This window comes from Thermobia domestica, unplaced genomic scaffold (assembly GCF_964235325.1).
Source record: "Thermobia domestica unplaced genomic scaffold, izTheDome1.hap1.1 HAP1_SCAFFOLD_1862, whole genome shotgun sequence".
Lineage (NCBI taxonomy): Eukaryota > Metazoa > Arthropoda > Insecta > Zygentoma > Lepismatidae > Thermobia > Thermobia domestica.
This window is the reverse complement of record NW_027657570.1, coordinates 4146-16500: the sequence shown is the minus strand read 5'-3', so window position 1 is coordinate 16500 and position 12355 is coordinate 4146. Positions and strand designations below refer to the sequence as shown.

The 12355-nt window shown below is 37.7% G+C and overlaps 1 non-coding gene across 1 annotated transcript; it reads right to left on the bottom strand.

The window, feature by feature from the left end:
* Positions 1-394: 394 nt before the first annotated feature.
* On the bottom strand, positions 395-513 carry LOC145678099 (5S ribosomal RNA). The gene has a single exon (XR_014130221.1). It is a non-coding gene; the product is annotated as a 5S ribosomal RNA (ribosomal RNA).
* Between the last annotated feature and the right edge of the window lie 11842 nt (positions 514-12355).

The window sequence follows — 12355 nt, the reverse complement described above, 5'->3', positions numbered from 1 at the left end:
ATTTGCTTCATTCTGTTATGTAGAAACACCTTGAAATCCAATTTCTATATGCTGTTAGTAAAAAAGTAAAGCACATAGCGGAGATGTGTCGTGCTTGTATACGAAAGGCATTTACTCGCCGGAGATCTACACTTAGTCATAATAATTTACTTTTAAAAAGTGGTAATACATTCCGTGTTAAGTATAGTAGTAGGTGCACACGGATCGGAAATCAGGTTATTTTAATGTGCCGTGCAAATAAACAGGCTGTTAGTGTAAGAAATAGTGGGTATAACGCTTAGAATATCGATTAATCGCTATGAAATAATGTTGATAAATTATCTCTTGAAAGTACTATAAAATTAATGTTTCTAGTATTTTCGTACTTGAAGGATAATGAAATTTGAAAAAGAGATGCCAACAGCACCTGGTGTTCCCAGGCGGTCACCCATCCAAGTACTGACCAGGCCCGATGCTGCTTGACTTCGGTGATCGGACGAGAACCGGTATATTCAGCATGGTATGGCCGTTGGCAACTACCTTTTCTTCAATGTCCTGTTAAGGAAGTATGTTTTAAGTAAGAATTGACATTATTAACTATAAAGGCAAGCATATTAACGTCGTTAACATTACTTGGAATATACTAATATTCGAATAAATATTTGAATGTTCGAATGATGAGTGATTCGGATGTTCATAGTGCCACTATGTCCTATCGAGTTTACTATCACGAACCACGTATGAAATTGTATATAAATAAATAAAAATAAATCCTTTATTAAGTATTGATTACAGGAAAAAGGCAAACTTACATTCTTTAATGTACACAATGAAATGTATGAAAGATATTTTTAAGATATGTTTCACTTACCCTTTATAACGCAAGGTAGTTTTCAGTGTAGCATCCTCTTCAGCTGCGAGATAACGTAAGGCAGATGATCATTCAGTCGTGAAGCACTAAAATGTAATATACATTTTAACTATTATCGATAAGAATTATTTACTGCAGGGATGCAAATAAAGTGAGGCAAATTAGTAAATAAAAACCGATACTGTAACTGATAATGTAATTACGTATCTGTATTAGTTGTATATACAGTAATCGCACGATTATCCGCGGAGTTGGATGTTGGCATAATCGCGCATAATCAGCAGTATGAGCAGAAAAGGGAAATGAAATGAAATCTTTAGATTTACGTCGCATACTTATACCGGTTACGCTAAAGGAGACGGTGATGATGAGTACTGAATGAAGAAAGTGGGAGGAAACGGGAGAAACCCGAGAAAACCCATGAGCACGGTCTTTATGCACGACAAAGTTCACACGGCACGAGCTGGGATTGAACCAGGGACCCCAAGCACCGGAGGCCAAAAAAGGGACAAAAAGTCTTTCGTGCAACTTTCGTTTTCGGTAAAAAGTTTACACATAATTTAGAAAGAGTAGTTTTCTGGTCTTTTTATTTCACAAGTTGGTTCATGTCTATATTTTTTACATGCATAAAAAATTTTTCAACTCCCTTGCTTAGTTCCTGTTAAAGACCTCTACCTCTGATTGTATTTTTTGCACATATTCTTATTGTTTTCAGACAACATTTCTAAGAGCGTAATTTATCGTCAGCAAGAAAAGAAAAGGAAAGCCTCGGATAGTGGAATGTGTACTGTATATATATATATATATATATATATATATATATATATATATATATACGTATTAGTATATAGTTTTATTTTATACGTCTCCTATTATTACACAATGTGCAGATATTGTGAAAGCGCAAGTAAATATGTATAACTCCCCGTTCTGCACTTAATAACTTGAAAGAAGTTCGGGGAAGGTAGTGTAACAGAAAGTGCAAACAGAAATGAGGGTTTACAGGCATTTAATATTATTCCGTAGTAGTATTATTTTTTGTAATATATATATATATATATATATATATATATATATATATATATATATATATATATATATATATATATATATATATATATATATATATATATAAACATACATATTCAATGATATAGTAAGAGGTTAGCAGCACTGATAGAACTGCAGAAAGTACAAAACCGTTAATAAGAAAGAGAGAGAGATGGTGGCCGCTTTTGTGCTTTTCATTGGCTAATTCCGAATTGCGCGCGAATACGTACGAGATTTCTTTCTTTTTCCTCTTCGCAGCCCAGATGTTGCCAATTAGAAGTTTTTAGTACTACATTTGTATGAAAATGTTGCCTTTAAGAAATGTGGTTTGCATACGGAGAAAAGAGCAAAATGAATATTTATCTTAGTGGGCATGAAAAAAGACGAAACATTTTGCAAGATGGACACACGAACTTCCTTAATGCAGGCGTTCAGTACATTATTGTAAAGAAAAAAACACTAAAAAGAATTACTTCAATATCCCTAGCAACATTCAACAATTCATAGAGAAAAATCTTTATTTTGAGAACAATGGAAAACTATGTAATTGTAGATAACTACTAAATTTAATGATTAAGGAAAACGTTTAGGCCCGGCCCTTCAGAAAGAAAGTGCACAGAATTTTCTCTCATGGAAGCAATTGCAAAATCAACATTTTGTTTGCAGTTATAATTAGAGGATCTATATACAGGGTGTTCGAAAAAGAATGTATCCTCTTGAAAGAAAATATTCTCTGGGCCCCTAATCCTTTATATACCGAAAGGAAGTTTGTATAGCATTTTTTCTTACCTTCGTTAGAAGAATTGAAAGTGACTACTATCGTGACACGGGAGATATTTGATCGATAGTCGAATTACTCCCATGCTCGAATGAACACGTCTCTTGTAAGGAGAGGAAAGGCTTCTGTGATCCGCTATCGCAGCTGTGTCATATCTGCAGAGAATGTTAGGACACAAACGTGATCTTTGAGAGCCTCGTGAAAAGAAGTCGCATAGTATCATGTGTGGAGACATCGGGGCCATCTGAAGAACGCTTCATCATTAGGACCAAGGGCGAGTTACGAAACACTCTGGGATATATTTATTAACATAACTTCTCGTCATTCTGCAAGTGTGGTGGAGCTCCATCCTATTGGAAAAGGAAACCTCGGGAGCCCTCTTCATGTGTAGGTATCGTTCACATCTGAAGCATGTGAAGATAGATTACTGTACTATCGTGTACCTAAAATCATTTTCTACGAATACGAACATGTCTACACTGAAGGCAGTGCAGCTCTTTTTCTCTTTTTTTTTTGGTCATGTATTGTAACGCGGGGCAATGCACACAATAACATGTAATGTTGTGTATCATCATAAAGGGCCAGGGCGATGATTGGATCTTGATGGACGTGGAGAACTGATAGGTGATGTGAGTGGTATTGTGATCTATGGTTGTATGTTTACTGATGAATGCATAAGGAGAGGTGAAGGGGTTGCCTTTTTTTTTATGTCGATCGGCAGGGAAGCGATTGGGAAACTTTTGACTTTGTTTTTCAACCGAATATATTGATTGAATAGGTCGCCGACAATTTTACGGGGCGTCACGTCGTTGCCTTTTTCATGTCGATCGCGAGCGAAGCGAGCGTTTTTTTTTTTTTTTTTTTTACCGACAATATGTATTGAATCGGTTGCCAACACCTTTAGGGGCGCGTCACGTCCTTCTTTCTGTGCTGATCGCGAGCGAAGCGAGCGCGAAATTTTTGACTTTTTTTTTTTTTTTTTTTACCCACAATATTTATTCAATCGGTCGCCAACACTTTTAGGGGTGCGTCACGTCCTCTTTTCTCTGCTGATCGCGAGCGAAGCGAGCGCGAAATTTTGACCTTTTTTTCTCTTTTTAATTCTTTTTTTTTTCTTTAAGAAAAAATATTGATTTCATAGGTCGCCAACATTTTTACGGGATGGAACATCGTTTATTTGTTTTTCCAACCGTCTTTCTGTCTTGAGCCCCCGCCAAGTTAACTTTATGGTGGACAAAAACTATGTGCGGTGGGTTACCGCGGGGTTCTCCCGTTTCCTCCCACTTTCTTCATTCCACCACCATTTCAATCATTTCTCATAATCAGCGCCTCTTTTAGCCTAAGCGGCATAACGTGGGACGTAAAACAAAGATTTCCTTTAGTTGCTTTCTGTCTTGATTACGAGCGCGAAATTTTTTACTTTTTTTTTCTTTCTTTTGATATTATTCATTTAATAGGACGGCAACACCTTTACGGGCCGCCGCGTCGTCGTTTACACTTCTTCAGCCCATATTCTTTCTGCTTGTTCGTTTTCCGGCATCTTGTTATCACCGCCCGCGGGAATGCCTATGTCTTTCATCGCTTTTTGAAGCAAATCTTTAATAAATATGCACTCTCACATTTCTACTAATATGCATACCACAGTGGATAGACTGTAACTAGGAAAGCAGAAGCCTGCATATCATATTATTTAACAGTTGAAAGTGAACTGCCATTTTAAGTTTGATTTTGATCAGATGAGTGCAGTTCAACTCGTCGACAATTGTGAAGATTCTCGAGGTTAGGGACCATCCATTTTGTGCTTTGTAATGAAAATGGCTGCAGCCAAACTTCTCTGATCTGAATGAAACTTGGCATGATGATACATCTTGACCTGCTCTACAAGTTTATTTAGTATTTTCCGTTGCGCAGGCTTTTGCTTCTCCAGGTTCTCCCATGGAACTGAGAAACGTATTCAGTCGAACTTCTGCGGTAAGTCAGTATATCATCCTGAGAAGTTTGATCGAGATAGCAGAGGTTCGACTATTCGTTTTTCAATTCCATGTGATATTACAACACGGTGAACTAAATTTATATAGAAACACTTTGATTTTGTTTTGTTTTTTGCTAGCATTAAACTGAGAAAATGTTATTGAATAGACAGAGAACACCACTCAAAGAAAAGTACATCATAAGAATATATATATGGTTGCTGTGGTTCTCGGTTTAATTTGCTAGTTAAGAAACTTGCTCTAAATAAGTACATCTTACAGGTGAAAAACTAAGCCAGGCGATAGAATTAAATATAAAGTTATACACTTTTATTTTACGTTTACTAGTGTTGGGTTACTACTGTAAAATAAGTCAGTATATATGAAAGATAACTGTATTAGGTACTATTTTCCACCGGCGGTGTATTCTTGCATAGTGTACTTAATGTTTACAAGCGGGGCGCTACTAGTATGGATGCATGACAAGTGCTATTGAAACTCGAAAACTAACTGGTTTCCACTACCCTTGCTTATACGTATACCCGCGTCGCCTTCGCTCCTGTTCACTTTGGACGCACATTCTTGCTATCGCTCAGGCCCCCAGCTTTCTCCTGTTTTGGCTCCCTTAAATAGTATTCGTGCTTTTTATTGGCCACCTGGCAAAGCACTTGTAATGATTTTACACCAGTAACTCTAAAATACATGTGTATTACTTTATTTAATTCTGTCGTCTGCAGAATTTTTTTTTTTTTTCGTACAAATATGCCTTTTCATGCAGAACACTGAATTTTGCCTGTAAATTTTTGAGAATATGCTGTGACGAAACTTGAGCACCGTTCTTCTTTTCTTTCTTATCACGAGTCTTCTTTAGCCTAATGAGCACAATCATCACACGATAACGACTATTCTTTTCATTTAACTTGTAAACAAGTTGAACTAATAATAATAATTGATGTACAAAGGAGAAGTGTCCTACATATTTGAGGTAAAAAATAAAATAAATATACTTCTACTTCATCCGTGTTTACAAAGTTAAATGTTATCGATTTACAAAAAATGGTCACCTATCCACACACTGACCAGGCTCGACACTGCTTGACCATACATATTAAAACATCGGTCCCACTGAATACACAAGTAGTAAGCACATTCACATAAAAATAATTAGGATTACAGTATATAAAATGTGTTAATTAAAATAGCAAATGCCTTACCTTATCACAGGCGATCCAAAGCCACTGCACATCATCTGCTACGCACACTATATTCCTCCAATATTTCACTCACTTCCTATATCACGCAACAGAAAATATTAATAAAATTCACTTAGCAACATTTTCATTTTTAATCAACAATACGTATAACAATTAAGAATAAAATTAATTGTGAGCACATTGTTATAATTAGAATACTGTTTTTATTCGTTTACAAATATGGGATTAATATAGAGCTGGCAGCAACAATATATACAACTCATCCTGTATGTATCGTAAATCCTAACTTGAGAAGACATCTCTGACGCAAACAATGAGACAAGAAATCAAATACTATATCCGACACATTTGGGGTTTATTGAACTTCAATGTTGGAAGATACCACCTTGTCGGTAGTACAAATGTAATATCCTTACAACACGCGGAACTTTTGCCAGGCATATCTAGGAATTTGGGAAGATTAATTGATATCCTTAATGTGCAATGTATGATTATGACGCATTGTTATGTACACGCAGACGGAACCAGGACAATCTATAGATGACATTTGCACTGTGTTTGGACAATTTGTTCGCAGAAAGTAACCGTTTTTGTCTATGAATACTTGAGAACATGGAAGGTATGAGATATACATTTTATGCGCAAATATTATAATACAAATCATTGTTAGTTTGGTGGATGCGTGAAAGAAAGAAAAGGAGTAGATTTTTGCAGACGTCCGGATATAAAGCGAGAACTGAGAATACGCATCTATAACATCTATTTTCTTTGTGTTAATGATATCGATGAACTAAACGGGGAAACTAAAATACAACTGTTTGCAGTATAATTCGAAGTATAGTCAAGTGCAGAGGCGTACTCACGGGGTGTCCACCGGGTGCGGACTCCTCGCAAAAGTTCCTAAGTGAACATACATTTGCAGACTTTCTCATTAAATGTAGTTATTAACAGGGAAAATATTGATGTATCATCAATATAAATCTGATCTTACACTTCATCTGTACTCTGTCTGTATCATGTTTTTGTGAAAAAGTAAGTGGAATATTTATCGTGTTTTCGAATGCAGAATAATAGTATATAGACATAGTGGCTTGTAGTATTGGAACCTTGCCCCCCGAAGCTTGGATCCCTTAGAAGAAAAAAAAAATGCATGCGCGCCTGGTGAAATGGTTAACGAATTCAGTTCACTCGATGAATCGACAGATAGTAATACACATTTCGACAGATCGACAGCATTCGACAGATACAGACATATGAAAGTAGCACAAGAATTAGGCGAAAGTCCGTGCGTTTCCTCAATTCACGTAGGAAACAACAGAAAATATCAACTACCATAAAATAATCCGTATATATATTTAATTTATTTGGAATAAAATAAATATAGAAACAACCTGTTCATACATAACTACGGTAAGTGCGTTAATTGCTAACGTAAGAACAAATATGAAACAAGGCACAAAATAAAAAAGAAAAATAAAGTTAAAGGGAATAAATATTTAGGCTTGATTGTCATTCGTATTAAGAAGCTGGGTAATAAAATGTTAAAATCTACAGAAAATTATGAAATTAAATCAGGATTTGAAATAAAAGTCTATACATTGGAAGTAGGCCAGGGAGTTTGCAAGGCAGATGTGTGCGACACGCGTTACTTTATAGATTCCCTTCATTGAACTATAGTAAGCAGTACGAAGATGGTACTTTGCGTATAATCACAGGAAGGATTGAAGTTAATTACCATGGTAATATAATTATTTATTGATAAGTATTTCCATGTTAAATTATGAAAATTATAAGCACAAGGAGGGTGAAAAAGTAGTGTGACCGACTTAGCAATGACTGAAACATAAAATAGAAAAGCGAATAAAAACAAATGCCTTTTGAGTTATGTGGAATAAAGTTTCTTCTAGCCAGTAAGGAAGAATAGGATCTGGTGCATTCATTGAATACCTGAAAAAAATCGTTTATCAAAATAGAAGGAAACACACTTATCGTTGTGGCAACTACGAACTTCTGTTTACCTCAGCCCGCCTCAGCAAGTGCTTTCTATCCGGTCCGCGCTCCGTAACCAAACTCAACGCTGCCTGCCAGCGAAAATTTCATTCTTCAGTATCGTTGAGTTTATTGCAGAAAGCAATGGCAGATACGGCATCAGCACCTGCAGCCCCGGCACAGGCTTCTCCTAAGAAGTCTGCAAAGCCTAAGAAACCAAAAACAACACCTTCTCATCCAAGAACATCAGAAATGGTGAACAACGCCATCAAGAATTTGAAGGAAAGGGGAGGAAGTTCACTGCAAGCTATTAAGAAATACATCTCTCAGAACTACAAAGTGGATGCCGAGAAGCTTGCTCCATTTATCAAGAAATACTTGAGAAGTGCAGTTGCTTCTGGGTCTTTGGTTCAGACCAAGGGAAAAGGTGCATCTGGATCGTTTAAGCTTAGTGCTTCATCGCTGAAGGAGAAGCCTGAAGGTGGATCTTCAACCAAGGCGAAACGATCAGCATCAAAGGAGAAGAAGCCTGCGAAAAAGCCAGCAGCTAAACGTCCCAAGAAGACTGGTGAAAAGAAAAAGGCTGCTGCTCCCAAACCTAAGAAATCACCATCTAAAGTGAAGAAGGCAAAAACTCCCAAGAAGCCAAAGGCCCCGAAGCCAAAGAAGGCTACAGCAAAACCGAAAAGTGCTAAGAAGGCTGCACCAAAGAAGAAGTAAATGTGTCAGTAAATCATCTGACATTTTAAAACGGCTCTTTTTAGAGCCATCAAATACTTTGAGAAGAGTAAAATTGTGCTTTTCCTATCATTATCACATGTTCATTCATAGCAATGTATAGTATACACGCAAGGGACTTTGAGTTTTCTTTTTAACCGAAGCACTTCTTGATGTAAGTGCTTTATAACAGAGGGGAATTGAGGGTGGGGAAAGAAAGCTTTCACGGGTGTCAAGAATGGTGTACTCGAAAAAAAATGGGGAACACATTACGTAATGTCAATTTGTGATCACTTACTTTTTCCTTGTTCCTATCTTCAAGTAGCGAAACAGTACAGAAAACGCACTTAATGCATTTGTTAGAAAAACTTTTGCAGGCTGACTGGGTTCGATTCTCGGTGGGAGCTCAAATGTTTCGCATTGCACGTTAATAAGTAGGTCCACGTTTGAAACAGCCTTGCTGCTGAAAGGGACACTAAACTAAAATCAACTCTTTTCAAGGCTGGGGTGAAAGAAATGTTCGAACTTATTACAACTCGTGAAAGTGAAGTAGACTGTTTCAATTTAACGTCGTACTATTATGATTTTTATGATAAAGGAGACGGGTGATTACGCCTAATGAATGATGGAAATACTGGTGTAATGAGAAAGTGTTAGGAAAAGGGAACACGCTAATAACCACGGATACCGTCTTATAATTCGTAATATTGCTATAAAGAAAAATAGTAACACCAGCAGAAATGTAGGTGTACAATTGAACTGATGTTAAGTACAAACAGACACTTAAAGAAAGTTTAGTTTAACGTTTGCATTCAACAGCAGCGACCTCTGAGAAAATATTACTTTTGCTACCTTGGAAGAAGTACATATTTCGCCTGCGAGTTCTATGAGATTAATAACGTTGAGAAGGGCAAACAGTGGTTGAATCGAAGTTAACTTATGCAACATATGGCAAAATCGAATCCTTGACCACATAAAACGAAGATAATCAATCGGTAAACATAGGGGAAAACTAAAGAATATACTTGAAAGATAGGATGATATACGAAACGAGAGGAAAACGAAGGTAGATGTATTAACTATGCAACATACGGCGTGAGAATTTAAAAAAAAAAGATAACAAGTATGGACAAGATCCTTGTTAGGATAACAGCATCTCTAAGTAGTGTATTGGTCCTAAAAAGGACCGTTTTTGAACTCAGTGCCAGAACTTCAAACTTAAGCACGTTCCCCACGGATGCGGCGAGCAAGCTGAATGTCCTTAGGCATGATTGTGACTCTCTTTGCGTGAATAGCACACAAGTTGGTGTCTTCGAAAAGCCCTACAAGGTAAGCTTCACTTGCCTCCTGTAAAGCCATGACAGCTGAGCTTTGGAAGCGAAGATCTGTCTTGAAATCTTGTGCAATTTCTCGGACGAGTCGTTGGAAGGGCAGCTTGCGGATGAGCAATTCAGTGCTCTTCTGGTAACGACGAATTTCTCGGAGAGCCACAGTACCAGGCCTGTAACGATGGGGCTTTTTCACTCCACCGGTAGCTGGAGCACTCTTTCTTGCAGCTTTGGTGGCAAGCTGCTTTCGAGGAGCTTTGCCTCCAGTAGATTTCCTAGCTGTCTGCTTGGTACGTGCCATTGCAACTGTCACGACTTGTTTCAAATAATTGCGCGCTGAATGAAGTCAAGTTATATAAAGAGCAAAACCGTTAAATCAAGCTATTTCTCATTGGATAAAGTCAGTCGAAAAGGACAGTTCTCATTGGCTTAGACACGTTTTGTGTTTTTCCTCCGTGCTTTCCCTGCATGATCGAAGGAACAAAACCACGAGTCTTGGGCTGCTTGGGCTTGTATTTCTCGTGTGTGGTGAGCGAAGCAGTAACATATCGAAATGACAGGACGTGGAAAAGGAGGCAAGGGTCTTGGCAAAGGAGGTGCCAAGCGCCACCGTAAAGTTCTTCGTGACAACATCCAGGGTATCACCAAACCCGCTATTAGGCGTCTTGCTCGCCGTGGTGGTGTGAAGCGTATCTCTGGTCTCATTTATGAAGAGACCCGAGGAGTATTGAAAGTATTCCTGGAGAACGTAATCAGAGATGCTGTTACATACACAGAACACGCCAAGAGGAAGACAGTGACAGCTATGGATGTTGTGTATGCCTTGAAGAGGCAAGGAAGAACCCTGTACGGTTTCGGAGGTTAAGTTGGGGTTCCTCCTATTTTGGATATAAAATTGGCATAAACGGCTCTTTTCAGAGCCAACAAATTTATATAAAGGGAAAGATTTACTTTGTGCGATTTTCTGTTAGATTATAAGAATTCGTGTAACTACATTAAAGCCTTTTGATGCACACAAAATTACAGACGTAGAGAGATTAATTTGAGAAAATCATACGTTTTTTTTTACATTATGTACGTTCATGTATACGTATTCATATGTAGCAGTATTAATGCTGGAGAAGGGGTTCTGGTTGGAAATTGGCGATTTGTTGGAAGTAGCGAGCATGAGAGATGCGAAACGCAAGTCGGAATTTCTGTTCTGACAGTAGGATGTACGTATAGAGGCTTATACAACTTCTATACTGTGCTGTGAGGGGCGAATAATGCGTTAGAAACCTGAATCTTGTCCTTTATCTTGTTTACGTGGTCTTGGGTTCGATTTTTTTCTTTTGCGGTAGTGTCTATTGTGATTTACATGTAAATTAATGACACTTCGTAGCGGGTTAGTAAAATAAAGAGTAATACAAATATGAGATGTAGGTTAATGCATTGTATACTTCACATTATTTACTAAAGAAAGGCAGTAGTTACAAGAAACCTAGGCTCGCTCGTTGGGCACAGTAGCAAATGAGTTCTGAGATCAGAGAATAAGAGTAGTTGCGTATTACAAACCATATACATATAACACATATCACACAAATATGAATATCGACCTTGCAAAGAATAAATCGTACTTAAGTGTGCATTTAATGTCATTACTATGTTGCAAAAGAAATTTAGGAAAGTTTTTTGATCCGCTCTGTTCATGATGTCATTGGGGCATAGTAATGAACAATAATAAATGTCGAGAACATATTGAACAGAGTAATTTCAGCCAAGCCAACGCAAGAGAGAAACATGAGTGCTTTAAGAATGTTGGAAATTCCTTTGTCTAGCATGAAGTACATGAGAATATGTGGTATGAGGTTTTCTTCCATTGCTGAGAATCTGGGCTCGACTGTCCTGTCCTCTGGGTAATATGAGCCCGATGTACGCAAATATCAAAAAAATGTAGCTAGCGACAATACAAAAGGTAATGATCTTATAATTAATAATGTAGTGGGAACTAAGCACATCGCTGTTTGGAGTATTCTAAAGATAGTGTGACTTCCTATGGGCTTCAATTACGATCGACGACTACACATACTAATTAATCGAATAGCAGCGAGAATTTCGAATGACACTAAGCAACTATCTCAGACACTTTTGATGAGTCTGTATATCGAAAACAATTCATTTCAATCGTAAATCTCCTCTATAAAGGGGTTTGTGGCCCTCATAAGGGCCGATTTGTATGAGATATAGGTCTTACATTTATGCCTTCTTCTCAGTTTTCTTGGGCAGAAGTACAGCTTGAATGTTGGGCAAAACACCACCCTGAGCGATTGTAACTCCAGACAACAACTTGTTTAATTCCTCGTCGTTACGGATAGCTAACTGCAGATGACGTGGAATAATCCTAGTCTTCTTGTTGTCACGAGCAGCGTTGCCTGCCAACTCAAGAACTTCAGCTGCCAGGTATTCCATGACTGCAGCCA